This window comes from Pteropus vampyrus, unplaced genomic scaffold (genome assembly GCF_000151845.1).
Source record: "Pteropus vampyrus isolate Shadow unplaced genomic scaffold, Pvam_2.0 Scaffold85, whole genome shotgun sequence".
NCBI lineage: Eukaryota > Metazoa > Chordata > Mammalia > Chiroptera > Pteropodidae > Pteropus > Pteropus vampyrus.
This window is the reverse complement of record NW_011888866.1, coordinates 2,108,341-2,120,639: the sequence shown is the minus strand read 5'-3', so window position 1 is coordinate 2,120,639 and position 12,299 is coordinate 2,108,341.

Here is a 12,299-nt window from a genome sequence, read left to right as displayed (position 1 = left end):
CTGGTAGTCATTTAAGGGCTGCTTCCATGGACCTCAAGTGGTGGATGGTGGGTCTTCAGATAACTGCTCAAACAGGTCTCATGAGGAGGGACGGTGGACCCACAGGCTGGAGGGGGCGCAGATTAGGAACTAGATGAGGTCTGAGGTCCATTCCATTTCTGTCATCCTGTGATCACATACTTCGAGGTTGTCACAAGCATTGGCCCCAGCTCTAAGCTTGAGACTATTCTGGTTGCTTAGTTTCTAATGTCAGCCAGCTATAACAGGTGTGCAATTGCCTTGACCACCAGATGCTGAAAAAGGAAACAGATATCCCCAGTCTACCCCAGAAGCCTGAGCACAGCCGCCCAGAGCCAGCCCCAAAGGGAATCGGGAGGAGTCTGAACTGATAAAGGAGGAGGGAGGGTACAGAGCCCCTTGTTATCAAGGCTCAGGGTAGATCATGGAATCATAGATCTTAAAGTTCAAGGTGAGATCACTACTTCTGCTGCTAATAATGACAGCTAACATTTACTGAGCCCCTTCCATGTGTGCTAAGAATACTACATGTTCTAGTTCATTTATTCCTCATATCAAGATTAAGAGGGAGATGGTATTCTTATCCTCACCTTCACAAGTGAGGATATTGAAGTCCCTAGAGATACAGGAAGTACTTTATTGGTAGGGACTGGACCCCTATGCCACACTGGCCCGAGTTCAAAAGCCCTTCTTATTCATGGTTAAGAAAACTACAGCTCAACAGAGGAGGTGACTCATTCATGGACACTCAGGACATCAGCAGCAGAGCCAGGACTGACACCCAGTTGTACTGACTGCCACCCCACAGTTTTGTCCATCCCACCATACAAAGACCAATAAGAGCATCCATCTCTTTCTCTATACAAAGGACACTTTCTGGCATTCATGAGGGCCCTTATTTGCAGTGAGATATGTGGTATCCAGCCTCTAAAAGGGCCTGCAATGATTCTTGCCTCTAAGTATTTACCCCGTGTGTAGTCCCTGCCCACCCACTGGGTAGCCAGTAGGTTACGGAAATGATGGTGTACTTTCTTTCCGGGGACCAGCAACCTATGGAGAAGCCCACATGGGGACTGAAGCCATCTGTCAACAGCCAACACTGACTTGGCAGCCATGTTAGACAAGATGAAAACGTGGAACAGCTTCCTCTGGCTCAAAAAAGGGATGGGAGAAAACAAAGCTCCTGCTGGAACAGAGCATCTCAGAGTGTGGCTTTCCACCTAGTATGTGTCTCTAGCAGCCAGGAGGCTATTTCAAGCAAGGGGCCAAGGCCAAAGGTCTGGCTGACCTGGGACCAGATTGCAAGGACCACAGTGGGGCTTAAAGTCGCATGTCCCTCTTGGATGCTCAGGGCCCTCAGGGTAGGCCACAAAGAGTTCCATTTGCAAAGCATCGCATGAGAGTGTCTCTTAATCATGTTCTAGATTAGTCCCGGGGAGATTTGTAGCAAGTTCTTTATTGGAAGAGTCTGTTCAGCTCTTCCACAAGTGTGGCCAGCTTTGAGAATTCTAAAGAGCAATTATCACTGAGAGTCCAGGCCATTCGAGGTGGTTCAAAAGCCTTGTCATAAGATGGGAGTAATTTTGTCTCTTCAAGAAATCCTGAGAAAAGTAAGGAGGAAACACTGCACTTGTCCATCATTGTCATCATCACTGTGATCATTTGTTATATAAGAGCAGTCATTAAGCTCCTACAGTGCTATGTGCTAATCCTCACAGCAATCTTGCAAGCTTTCCTCCTTTTACAAGTGAAGCAACTTGTTGCATTAAAGCGGAAGAGCTGGGATTCAAACCTAGGTCTGTCTGACTCTGAAGTCTGTTCTACTTTGACAACTGTTTCCACAACCATAGATGTAGTGGCTTTAACACCAAATGAGCTTCCTCTGAGTGTAACTACTACAGATGCAGGACCACCTGGGGTTCCTGGTTGTAAGCAACACAAACCGAATAGCTAATTTAAACAACAAAGGGGTTTATTGGCGAGACATAAGGTAAATTGAATATTGACAGAAAGACAAATGAACCAGGCAGGAACTTGCTCCCACCAAGTCCCACGCAATGAGAAATTCCTCTCAGAAGGTGTTCGGGTGTTGGGAAGCCAAAGCGGAATGACAAACATTTACTGAAGACTCCTCAGAATGGCAGAGCATCAAGGATGGTGGGATTGGAACTCTACTAATGAAAATTTGTGGTCAAATTGTAGCTAAAACAGCATAGGAATGCAGTCAGCATTAATGTAATGGCTAGGTGGAGAGCCAGAGGAGAGAAAGAACAATTAGGAAGATCGTTTTATAAACTATATAAATGTTTAGCCAATGTACTATATACACTTGAAACTACTAATTAAAAAAAAAAAAAAAAGATGTATTGAATGAAAAAAAAATGTAGCTAAAACCCAGGTCCCTAAGCCTGGAAGCCCTCAAGACTGAGGGCCTGAAAAAAACAAGTCACCTATATAGATTTGAGCCAAGAAGAGATAGAGTCCCTTCCATTTACTTCTCCTCACACGACAGCCAAACTTAAGTCAGTGGGCTTTCATAAGGACTATTCTCAGTGTGACGCTAACCTCAGGACCCACTCATTCTATGCAGCCTCCAAGATGGCTTCAGTGGTCCGTCTCCTGGTATTGCTCTTGTATAGTCCTTCCCACATTGAATCAGTGCCAACCTATGTGAACAGTAGACTACAGTAGATATGATGATATGTGACTTCCAGAGGTAGGTCTCAGAAGCATTGCAGCTCGTTCCTTGGTCTCCTGGATAGATAGCTGCAGGAAAAGCCAGTCGCCATGTTCTGACAACACTCAAGCAGCCTCATGGAGAGATTCGTGTGGAGAGGAACTGACTAGCCAGTTTTGTGAGTGAGCTGTTGAGTTTCGGAGTAATTTGCTACACAACGATAATTGGAGGTGAGAAAAAAGTAGGTAACATGGGTAAAGGCAATAACCACTGGAACAGTGCCTGGCACATAGTCCTTCTCGGGGCCGAGGAGGACCTTCAAGCAAGTGTGGCCATTTCCTCAGTAATATCACTGATGGGTGCCTAGGCTATCAGCAAACCTGGAGCTCCTTTATCTATTCTTTATGAGTAGTTGTATTTGCAAGAGGTGCTAAATATCTTAGCCTCCTGGGGCAAGGGTAAGGCAATGTGGGGCCCAGGGTAAGGCAGTTCAGGAACAGCCTCTCCTCTATAGAAAGTGTCCTCTGGCCCTCTGAGCCATCTGGCCACAGACCTTCCTATATTGGGTTTTCCCTTTGTATAAACCATTGATTAGCTCACTATGGCCCATGAATCATTCACCTACTTTTATAAATAAAATTTGATTAGAACTCAGCCAAGCTCATTTATTTGCATATTATCTAATGATGATTTCATGCTACAAGGGCAGAGTTGAGTAGTTGTACAGATATTGTATGTGGCCTGCAAAGCCTAAAATGCTTATTCTCTGGCCTTCTAAGGAAAAGTGTGCTGACTTGTGGTAGAAACAGTCAAAACATTATTGGCTAACATAGCTGAGAGCTAAAGAGACAGCATTGGTAGTCTAGTCTCTATTCCAGCTCTACAGGGGACAGAGAGGCACTGTAACTCCTCTCTTGCTCTTTTTCAAGAAGAAGGACTTTCCAACAGGATAGAAAGTAGAAATGTCAAGGGGAGTCTGACAATCCTGACACATGAGCCAATAGCTGTCTACCCTCCTGCATTAATTATCTATTGCTATATAACAAATCACCCCGACACTTGGTGCCTTAAAACAATAAACAACTATTATCTCTAATAATTTCTGTGAATCAGGAATTTAGTGGTGGCTTAGATTGGTGGTTCTGGCTTGGGATCTTTTATGAGGTCAAGATGTTGGCTGGGGCTGTAGTCGCCTAAAGGCTTAACTAGAGCAGAAAGATGTGATTTCAAGGTGGCTCACTTACTTAGCTGCTAAGTCAGTGCTGGTTGTTGACAAGTGGCTTCCGTCTCACTCCAGCAGGAGCTCTGTATTCTTGAGATGTGATTTGCAAACCTCATTCCAAGCTGCTCTAAGAATTACACTCTCATCCCAGTCTGTGCAAGAGTCTGACACCCCTCCTCCAACCTCATGCTCACCCCCACCCCAAATCCTGGCAGTTGGGTGGTGGCACCTACACTCATGTGATCACTGCAGATAAATGGGAATTATGTGATCAAAGGATCATCCTAATGTAGCAAGAACCCTCACTTGTTCTGAGACACCGTCCTTAAACATCCCAGTCAATTCTATGGGCCCTCCTTTGCCCTCTAAAACGTTAATTTGATACTTAAGAAATACATTTATTATATTTACAGCTGAGTAGCATCCATATTTTTTCCCAACAAGAGTGTAAGCTGCCAGAGTAAAGAGCCTTCTTACACTCTTCCTGTCCCAAAACACCTGGCCCAGTGCCTGAAGAGGAATCAGAGCTTATGGATGTTTGTCAAATGGCTGCTGCACTGATGGCATAGAACACAGGCTGCAGACCCTGCCTCCCAGAGTAGCAAATATTGAGGTCAGTGGGACAATGGAAAATAGAGGTGCCTCTCAGAGCCAAGATGATAAAGAAAGTCTGCTAACAAATAGGAACACACCAGCCCACGACAGCCTGTGCATTTTTCTAGATTGCAGAGGCAGGACACAGCCATCCCAGAAGCAGAGCTAAGCCCCAGCAAGTCTACTGCTCAGAAAGCTGGTGCTATCTCAGCTGAGATTTCAGGCTGGGGTGAAGTCTCAGGTTACACCCCATCTGCAGCTTCTCAGCTTTTGATGAGAGCTGCTTCTAAGACAGAGCCATCACCATCACCCCATTAGTACAAGAAATGTTTGCCGGAGATCAGTCACCTTCTAGGAGTATGACAACTGAAGATCACCATTTCATTTGTTCCAGGACTTTTAGTTTAAATGGATTCCTTAATCCATCCTTCCTCCTTCCCAGTTAGCTCAAAGATGTGCAGACCTTCCACACACTCAGTGCTCCTTTTAAGTTTAGAAACGGACCTAATGATAACGCCTCCTTGCAATATCCTTGCAAGTGCCTTGGTGTGTAGTCCCTGATTTATTTGCATGTCAATGCTGTGAGGCAGGACAAAGAGATGCTTCAGTCTGGGTATCTGATGTGTGATTAATAACAGAATAACTACAACAGCTAACATTGTGCTAAACACTTCACAAATACTATCATAAGGAAGCCACAGAACAACCATATGAGAGGGAGAGGGGGATGTCACTATCCTCATTTCCAGGTGAGTGAACTGAGGCTTAGACGTTTTGAGAAACTTCCAAAGTCACCCAACTAGGAAGTGGTGAGACCAGGATTCAAATTCAGGAGTGTCTGGCTCCAAAGCACAGGCTCTTAATACTCACAGTCTATTTCTGCCCTCGTGACTATGATGCATCAGTCCCTATGCTACATGCAGGAAACATAGGACAATTAAGACACCAAATTGACTCTCAAGTTTTCAGCCTAGCCAGGGAAATAAATATTAACATAGTTTTTAAATTATATATGACAATGTGATGTTCGTAATAATAAAAATATGTATAGGAGTGGTTCAAAGCATGGTGATTAATTCTGTCTATAAGGGAGGAAGAGAGATTAGGAAAAGCTGCACAAAGGAACACTCAAAATATAGAATTTGCTATATCTATGGTTCAACTTCTTTTCTACTTTGAAATCTTTAGCCATCCTGCATCCACACTGGCATCAACAGACTGAGTCGTCCATCATCTGGGCAAGACCCAGGCAAAAGGCGCCCCTTCTCTGAGCACTTGCTTTACTAGGTATCACATATCACTAACACAAAATAAGTTAACATATGAAAGCACGCGAGAGTGCTTCTGTCGCTGGGGATCCAGAGCTCCGCATGGACACAGCACAGCCCATGACCCTAACCATCCACTCATGAGTAACATCATTCCCAGGGAAACACTTCTCCATAGCTCTTGCCTTGTGTTTATGAATCAAAAGGAAACTGTGTCCAAATGCCATGAAGGTTTGTAGGTCGTGCTGCTGCCAGCATTGGAGGTGGACTCTTTCCTTCAGAGGGTGGGCAGGATTTGAGCAGCAGACACATTTAGAAAAGAGTAGAGGCAAATTAATGAACCTATGATATTCTTCCTCTCAGATATGAAGGCAACGGATTCATGCAAAATGAAGTATCTTCTCCTAGAACTGAATGTCTATTTCTTTCATGTTCTAATGTCTGGTTCTGGAGGCACTCAAAAATGAAGGCAGTATTCACAACAGTTACATATGATGGCTAGGGAATATTTTACAATAGTAAACAAATCATAATACCTTTAGCTTGTATATTTGCAGGCCTATCCATAACATACAGGAAGCACGCTGTTAATGATTTATGTTGACCACAAGCAGATACTGAAAGCTGGAATTGTACATAGTTTTGTTTTTCTAAAAATATTTTTAAAGATTTAATTATATTTTTAAAAGAGTAAATAATTTTTATCTAAATCTTATTGATTCTTAAAGTGGATATGAATTTATTATAATTTTGATTTTGTCTTTTCATTTACATAGGTTGTTTTGCATATTTATTTGCATAGAATTCATTCATACAAAAACATTAGCAGGCTCACTCCTCACTCCAGCCACACTCACTTATCCCCCCCATGACCCTTCCTGGGCAGACAGTGGATTGGCCAGGTGTGGAGCCTCAGCAGCAGCACCTGGCTCAGCAGGAGGCATGTGAAAGTCTTCCTGGCTGGGATCAGAGGGGCCTCAGTTACAAGCAGTTTCAGCTGCTGCTCTGTATACTGCTCAATGCCTCACTCCGTCTTGCTTTGACCTCTGCCTTCTGACAGTTTCCTGGTACCTAACTATTCACCTTGCTTCCTGGTCTGCCTCAGCTGACAGTTTTAGGAGGACCTGTCCTCCTTAGCCAGGTCCTTGTCAACTTAGTTTTAATGATCACAACCTCTACTTCTTCCCCAATAAGTATTCTTTGACATCCATTGGCCCGGCGTGATACAATTCATTAAAGTGAAAATATGCTTTAAAAAGAAGGCCTCTCCCCTCCCTCCAGGAATATGCAGAGAATGGCCTTCTTTATCACTTTATGGAAATAAATTTTATGGAAATCATTATATAAACTACTTTGATCTTGTCCTCAGCTCGCCCTCTTTAAGGGTAATGTAAATCATTAAACCCAGAAAGGAGATCATCCAATTCATCACACTCTTTTTATAATTGGGGAAACTGACGCATGAAGAGAGGAAATGACTTGCCCATGATCACCTCGTGAGAAAACTGAAACTAGAGCCAACTCTCCAGGGTCCAAGCCCAGCATCCATTCACCATCCATACCACCTGTCTGGATAATTGTGTGGCATTCCAGCAGCACTCCCACCCAACCCCAATAAATCTCTCCATGACACCCCAAAGAACAGGAATTGTAAATTGTGGGGGCCAAAAATTTGATGCTGGGTATACAGAGGAAAAGCAAGAGAGATCAAATGACACAATGGCACTCTCCAAAGATGAGTTTCAGGGATTCTGCTGCCCTGACAGTCTGCATGCCTTTCTGGAGACTAAACATTTTCACAGTTCCTTTGGCCCAAGGGTTATTTTCCTGTTGGAAAAAATGGAAAATCCCCCTTACAGATGGTAAGAAAAATAACTTCAGCTGGACTAATTCAGAGACAAAGATTCTTCTGAAACTGAAAAAGGACAGAGGAATCAGGGAGAGCAAGTTTTTTTTGTTGTTGTTGTTGTTTTTTTTTTTAAATAAATACAGAATTTTCCTTCTGGGTTCCTTTTTATTGGTTCATGCCTAAGAATTCCCAACTGGCTCATTAGAGGCTGGGTCACATAGGTCATAGGAGGAGCTGAGTGGTCGTGAGCCTGCAACAGAAAGAAGCCCAAGCTCACTGGGGTCCCCTGCCTGGCCAAGACAGTTAGAAGCTGCACCCAACAGACCTTGGGCTAAGAAGGGGACATATTTTCTGGGGGCAGCCTCTCCCACTCAGATGAGCCCCTCTGTAGAGATGGGATTATCAATAGTCTGAGACCTTATTTATTACTTATCTTCAAAATGAATTACTGCTTTGGACACTAAAAGTTCTCTTGTTACAGTGTGTTTCTTGTTATCAGAATAATTTATGTCCATTTCATTGATTTCATAATCTTAATTTTTTATTTGAATTCTCTCAGTTATTTAGCTAAAGTAACTTTGAGGAAAAATCCAAGTTAGTATCTATATTTAAAATATTCCACCTATGAGACTAATCTGAAAAGAAAAAATGTAACTATTAGAATACACTGAAAATGTCAACAACTTCAAGTATCATGGAACAGAGATTTCTCCTGTGAGATTCAGGAAATCAGGTGGACATGACACCATATTCTGGTGTCATGGTGGACATGACACCATATTCTGAGAACCGATTGATGTTTTTACAGACTGCTTGCAGCTGCATCATCCTGAGTGACTGTGAATGTTAAACAGCAGGGGTTGTTTAATGAAGTCACAGGTAAGTGGCTTTCTCTTGCCAAAATGTTTAGAATTACTTCAGAAGGGCCCGTGCAAGTGAGAGGCCTTACGTGTCACTAGCTTCACAGTAAATCTGCCCTGTAAACCAAAAGGTGTTGGCCAAGGCTCCCAAGGGGCATTTCACCGTCACTTCAAGATACCCACCTCACAGCCAGTGAGCATGGACAAAGCCCAGTGAACTGGGGTCACAACATGATCATGTGATCTGAATAGACCATGGAGGAAGGAGCATCAGATTCTGGGCTAAGTGACTTTGGGCAGTGCTTTAAATACCTGAAATAAAGCACTATTAATAATCCTATTTATACTTCTATAAAATGGTGTTAATAATACTAGCCCTATCTACCTCACAGTGGTGAAGATCAAATTGTATAAAATCTGGAAAAGTACTTTGTAAACTAAAAAGTACTTCCTGAAAGTAATGTGTATTGTTCACTCAATTGCACATTCACTTTTATCAGGCATTCAGTGTTTATTGAGTACCTACTATATGCTAGGCATTGATCCAACACTGGAGATAAAGCATTAAACAAATATTATCCTTTCAATTAACAAAAATGATTTTCTTCCTGGCCTTTAAGCTGAATGGTTCTTTGGTATGGTGAAAGTCTTCAAGACAGTGCCCAATAATCCTCACTCCCTATTATCTATGCCCTTATGTTGTCCCTGCCACACTGAATCTGACCTGTGTGACTTCTAAGCTTAGTTCATAAAAGACATTGCTGTTTCATCCTTGGTCTCTCAGATTACTTGCTTTAAAGGAAGCCAGCCACCATGTCACGGGGGACACTTACAAAGCCATGTAGAGGTTTGTGGGGAGAAATGCGGTGTTCTCTCAGCACCTAGCACCAAATTGTATTACTTTGTAAGTAAATCTTCCAGCACAAACAAACCTTCAGATAACTGTAGTCCAGCTGACATCTTGACTACAACCTCATTAGAAGCCCCAAGCCACAGTTGCCCAGCTAAACCTGACCCATAGAAAATGTGAGATATTTATTTTTGTTTTCATCCACTAAATTTTGAGGTAATTTGTTTTGCAGCACTAGATAACTAATATAATAGTTAAATAATTCTTCCAAAAGGGTAAGTGAGGATAATTCCACATTTGGTCTTGCATCACTTACTTGAGGAAACTTGCTCCCATAGCAGCAACCATATAGTTGGTACTCCACAAAGAATTACTTGTTGGATTAACAATTTTGCAACCCCTGAGCACAGCTATGGCTAAGAGGGCAGGGGACAGATCACAGGAGGTTGGCCAAGACACAGAGACACCCATCGAGGCAGGACAGGTGGTTGAGGATAGCCTCATTAACAGGTGCTCCGTAGGCTGGCCTAAGGAAACGTCAGAGTTAACCAGTGGACGTCCCAATGATGATTTAGAGCATGATGTTCAAGCAGATCCTGTCGCGGGGCAGGGCGGGGGGGTGTGTCTGGGTTGAAGAGTAGGAAGTGCTGAACAAGTATAATTTGAGGGAAGGGCAAAGGACAGATATTGAGACTCAAGGACAAGACTTCAGACCAAGAGATGACTGTGATGTGGGGCATGGAGGGGGCAAGATAGAGGAACCTGATCTTGGAGGATTAGGGAATCAAGATGGAAATGGTAAGCAAGTCAGAAGCCCACACCTGGAGCTCAGACCCCGGTGGAGCTAGGGAGTGCAGCAAGGCCGCAGAAGGACCAGCTGCCAGGCTGACTCAGTGAGTGTCTACAGAACTGCAGCTCCAAGTTTCTGCCATTTCTTCTAAGATCTAGCTTGATCCTGGAGCCCAAAACACATTGCAGAGTTCAGAGGAGACAGATAAAAAGGCCCCCTTCCAGTGAAAGAGAGGGAGGAGTGGGCAGAAATCAGAACCATTTGTAACTTAGGAAAGGGCTCCGGCTGGTGTGTACTGTTAGATCTCTTTCCCCAGAGTAGAGGGAGGCGAGGAGGCATAAACCAAACCATGTATTGAAATGCTGGCTTATGTCAATCTCTGATCTTCCATCAAAACTGTTCTATTGTTATTGTTAATGGTTGGTGAACAAATAGACTCTTGTGGTTCCTCTGTGCTTCCCTGTCCCTGGCCACTTTGGGATGGACAGATTCAGTCAGTCATAGTGGATTCTAGACAGCAAGATGGTTCAGAAAAGCAGAAAGACATGAACGTGGGTTCCACAGTGTCTCAAGGGACTCTGGGGTAAGGGTTCAGCCCCTCTGGCCCCTTAGGATCAGTACTCTCCTCTGCGGAGCAACCCAGCTCTGGGTGCCAAGGATGCCCTAACACCTGATTCCCTTCACAGACCTGGTCCTGAATCTTCATCCTGACCTCTTCCCCCAGCTTCACCCTTGCTTTTCTGCTCTTTCTCTTCTACCTTAGTCACCTTTTGGATTTAACTGCTATGAGCCCCTTGGTTTCAGTTTGATCTCTTCGCCGCTATAATTCTTCATCCTCAACCTGTCAAGGCATCTTTGAACTTCTGCCCTAAAGAATGCCCTTCCATTTCAGCCAGCACTTCTACCCTCTTCACCAGGCACCTCTCCACTGATAAGCTCCTACTAGACTCACTTTCAAGATTTCTGACTCCTAAGTCTGAATTCACCTCGATTTGGGATAAGGGTGCTGTACCACGATCCTTCTATATCAAAATCTCAGGGGAAGTTGTCTCTCCTTAACCATACCTTCATAGTTTTCCCTTTTTTGGATCCTGGGCTTTTGGGGAAATAAAGAATGTCCTTAAAACAAGTAATAAGGAAAATCTACTGATGACACCAAATTGTGAAATTTCAATAGCGAGTCAAGGCAGGAAACTTTGTTGAAAAAATGGACTTAGCACAGGAGCTCTGGGGATAAGTAAATGGAAACAAAATACAGTTTACACCAAAATAAGGCCCTTGCTTCCCAAAATATCCTTGCCTTCTCTTAAAGCTGATACTCTAACCACAAAAGTATAACACAATGTGAATGACAAGCTCAAATCCAAATTCCCTCCTAACACTGTAGAGACTACCTATAGTGGTTCTGTATCATCTCCTAGTTATTTAAACATATCGAAGAGACAAATTTTCCAGGTATTTGTCCCAAGTGAATTCTCCAAAAAAAAAAAAGTTTATCACCCAAAGATTATGCAGACTGCACGCACAATGTTCAAGTCCTGGGAGAGTTTTTCTATAGCAATTTCTCTATACAACATTCACCATTGTTAGCCAAATTAGCATGAATCTTTGAGCTGTAAGAATTGTTGCTATTGGAAATATTTCTGAACTAAATCAAATTGGGCTCCAGTTCCTCGCAAAACAAGCTCAGTCATTTTTTGTGGCTTTCTTGCCCTCTTCCTGGGGCTTTCATGATGCATGAAAAAATAGAGGCAACTCCTCTAATTGTGGTCCACCACAGTAGCTGTTGCAATGCCTAGTCCAGGCTTGTGGGGTGCATTCAAATGTGGACTGCTCCACAAACATATCCATGACCACCATGCCAGGTTCAGCCACAGGACAGAAGCCAAAACTCCATAGGTGTGGTGTTTGTGCCATGGTCCTTAAGCATGCAGGCAGCCATCCCACCCTGGGTCTTGCCACCCTCCAGAATGAAGGTCTCCCATCTTCTCCCCCACCCAAGTGCTAAGCCCCAGATCCCTTCTCCTCTAGATTAATCAAGGCTTCCTAGATCAATCTAACTGGGTCTGGGCCTTCTCAAAAAAGCCCAGATGCTTTTCCTCTTACTACTGGACTCATACAAAAAAGCTGCTCATCACCAGCCCTCTACCCCATCCCCTAGGGCAAAGCAT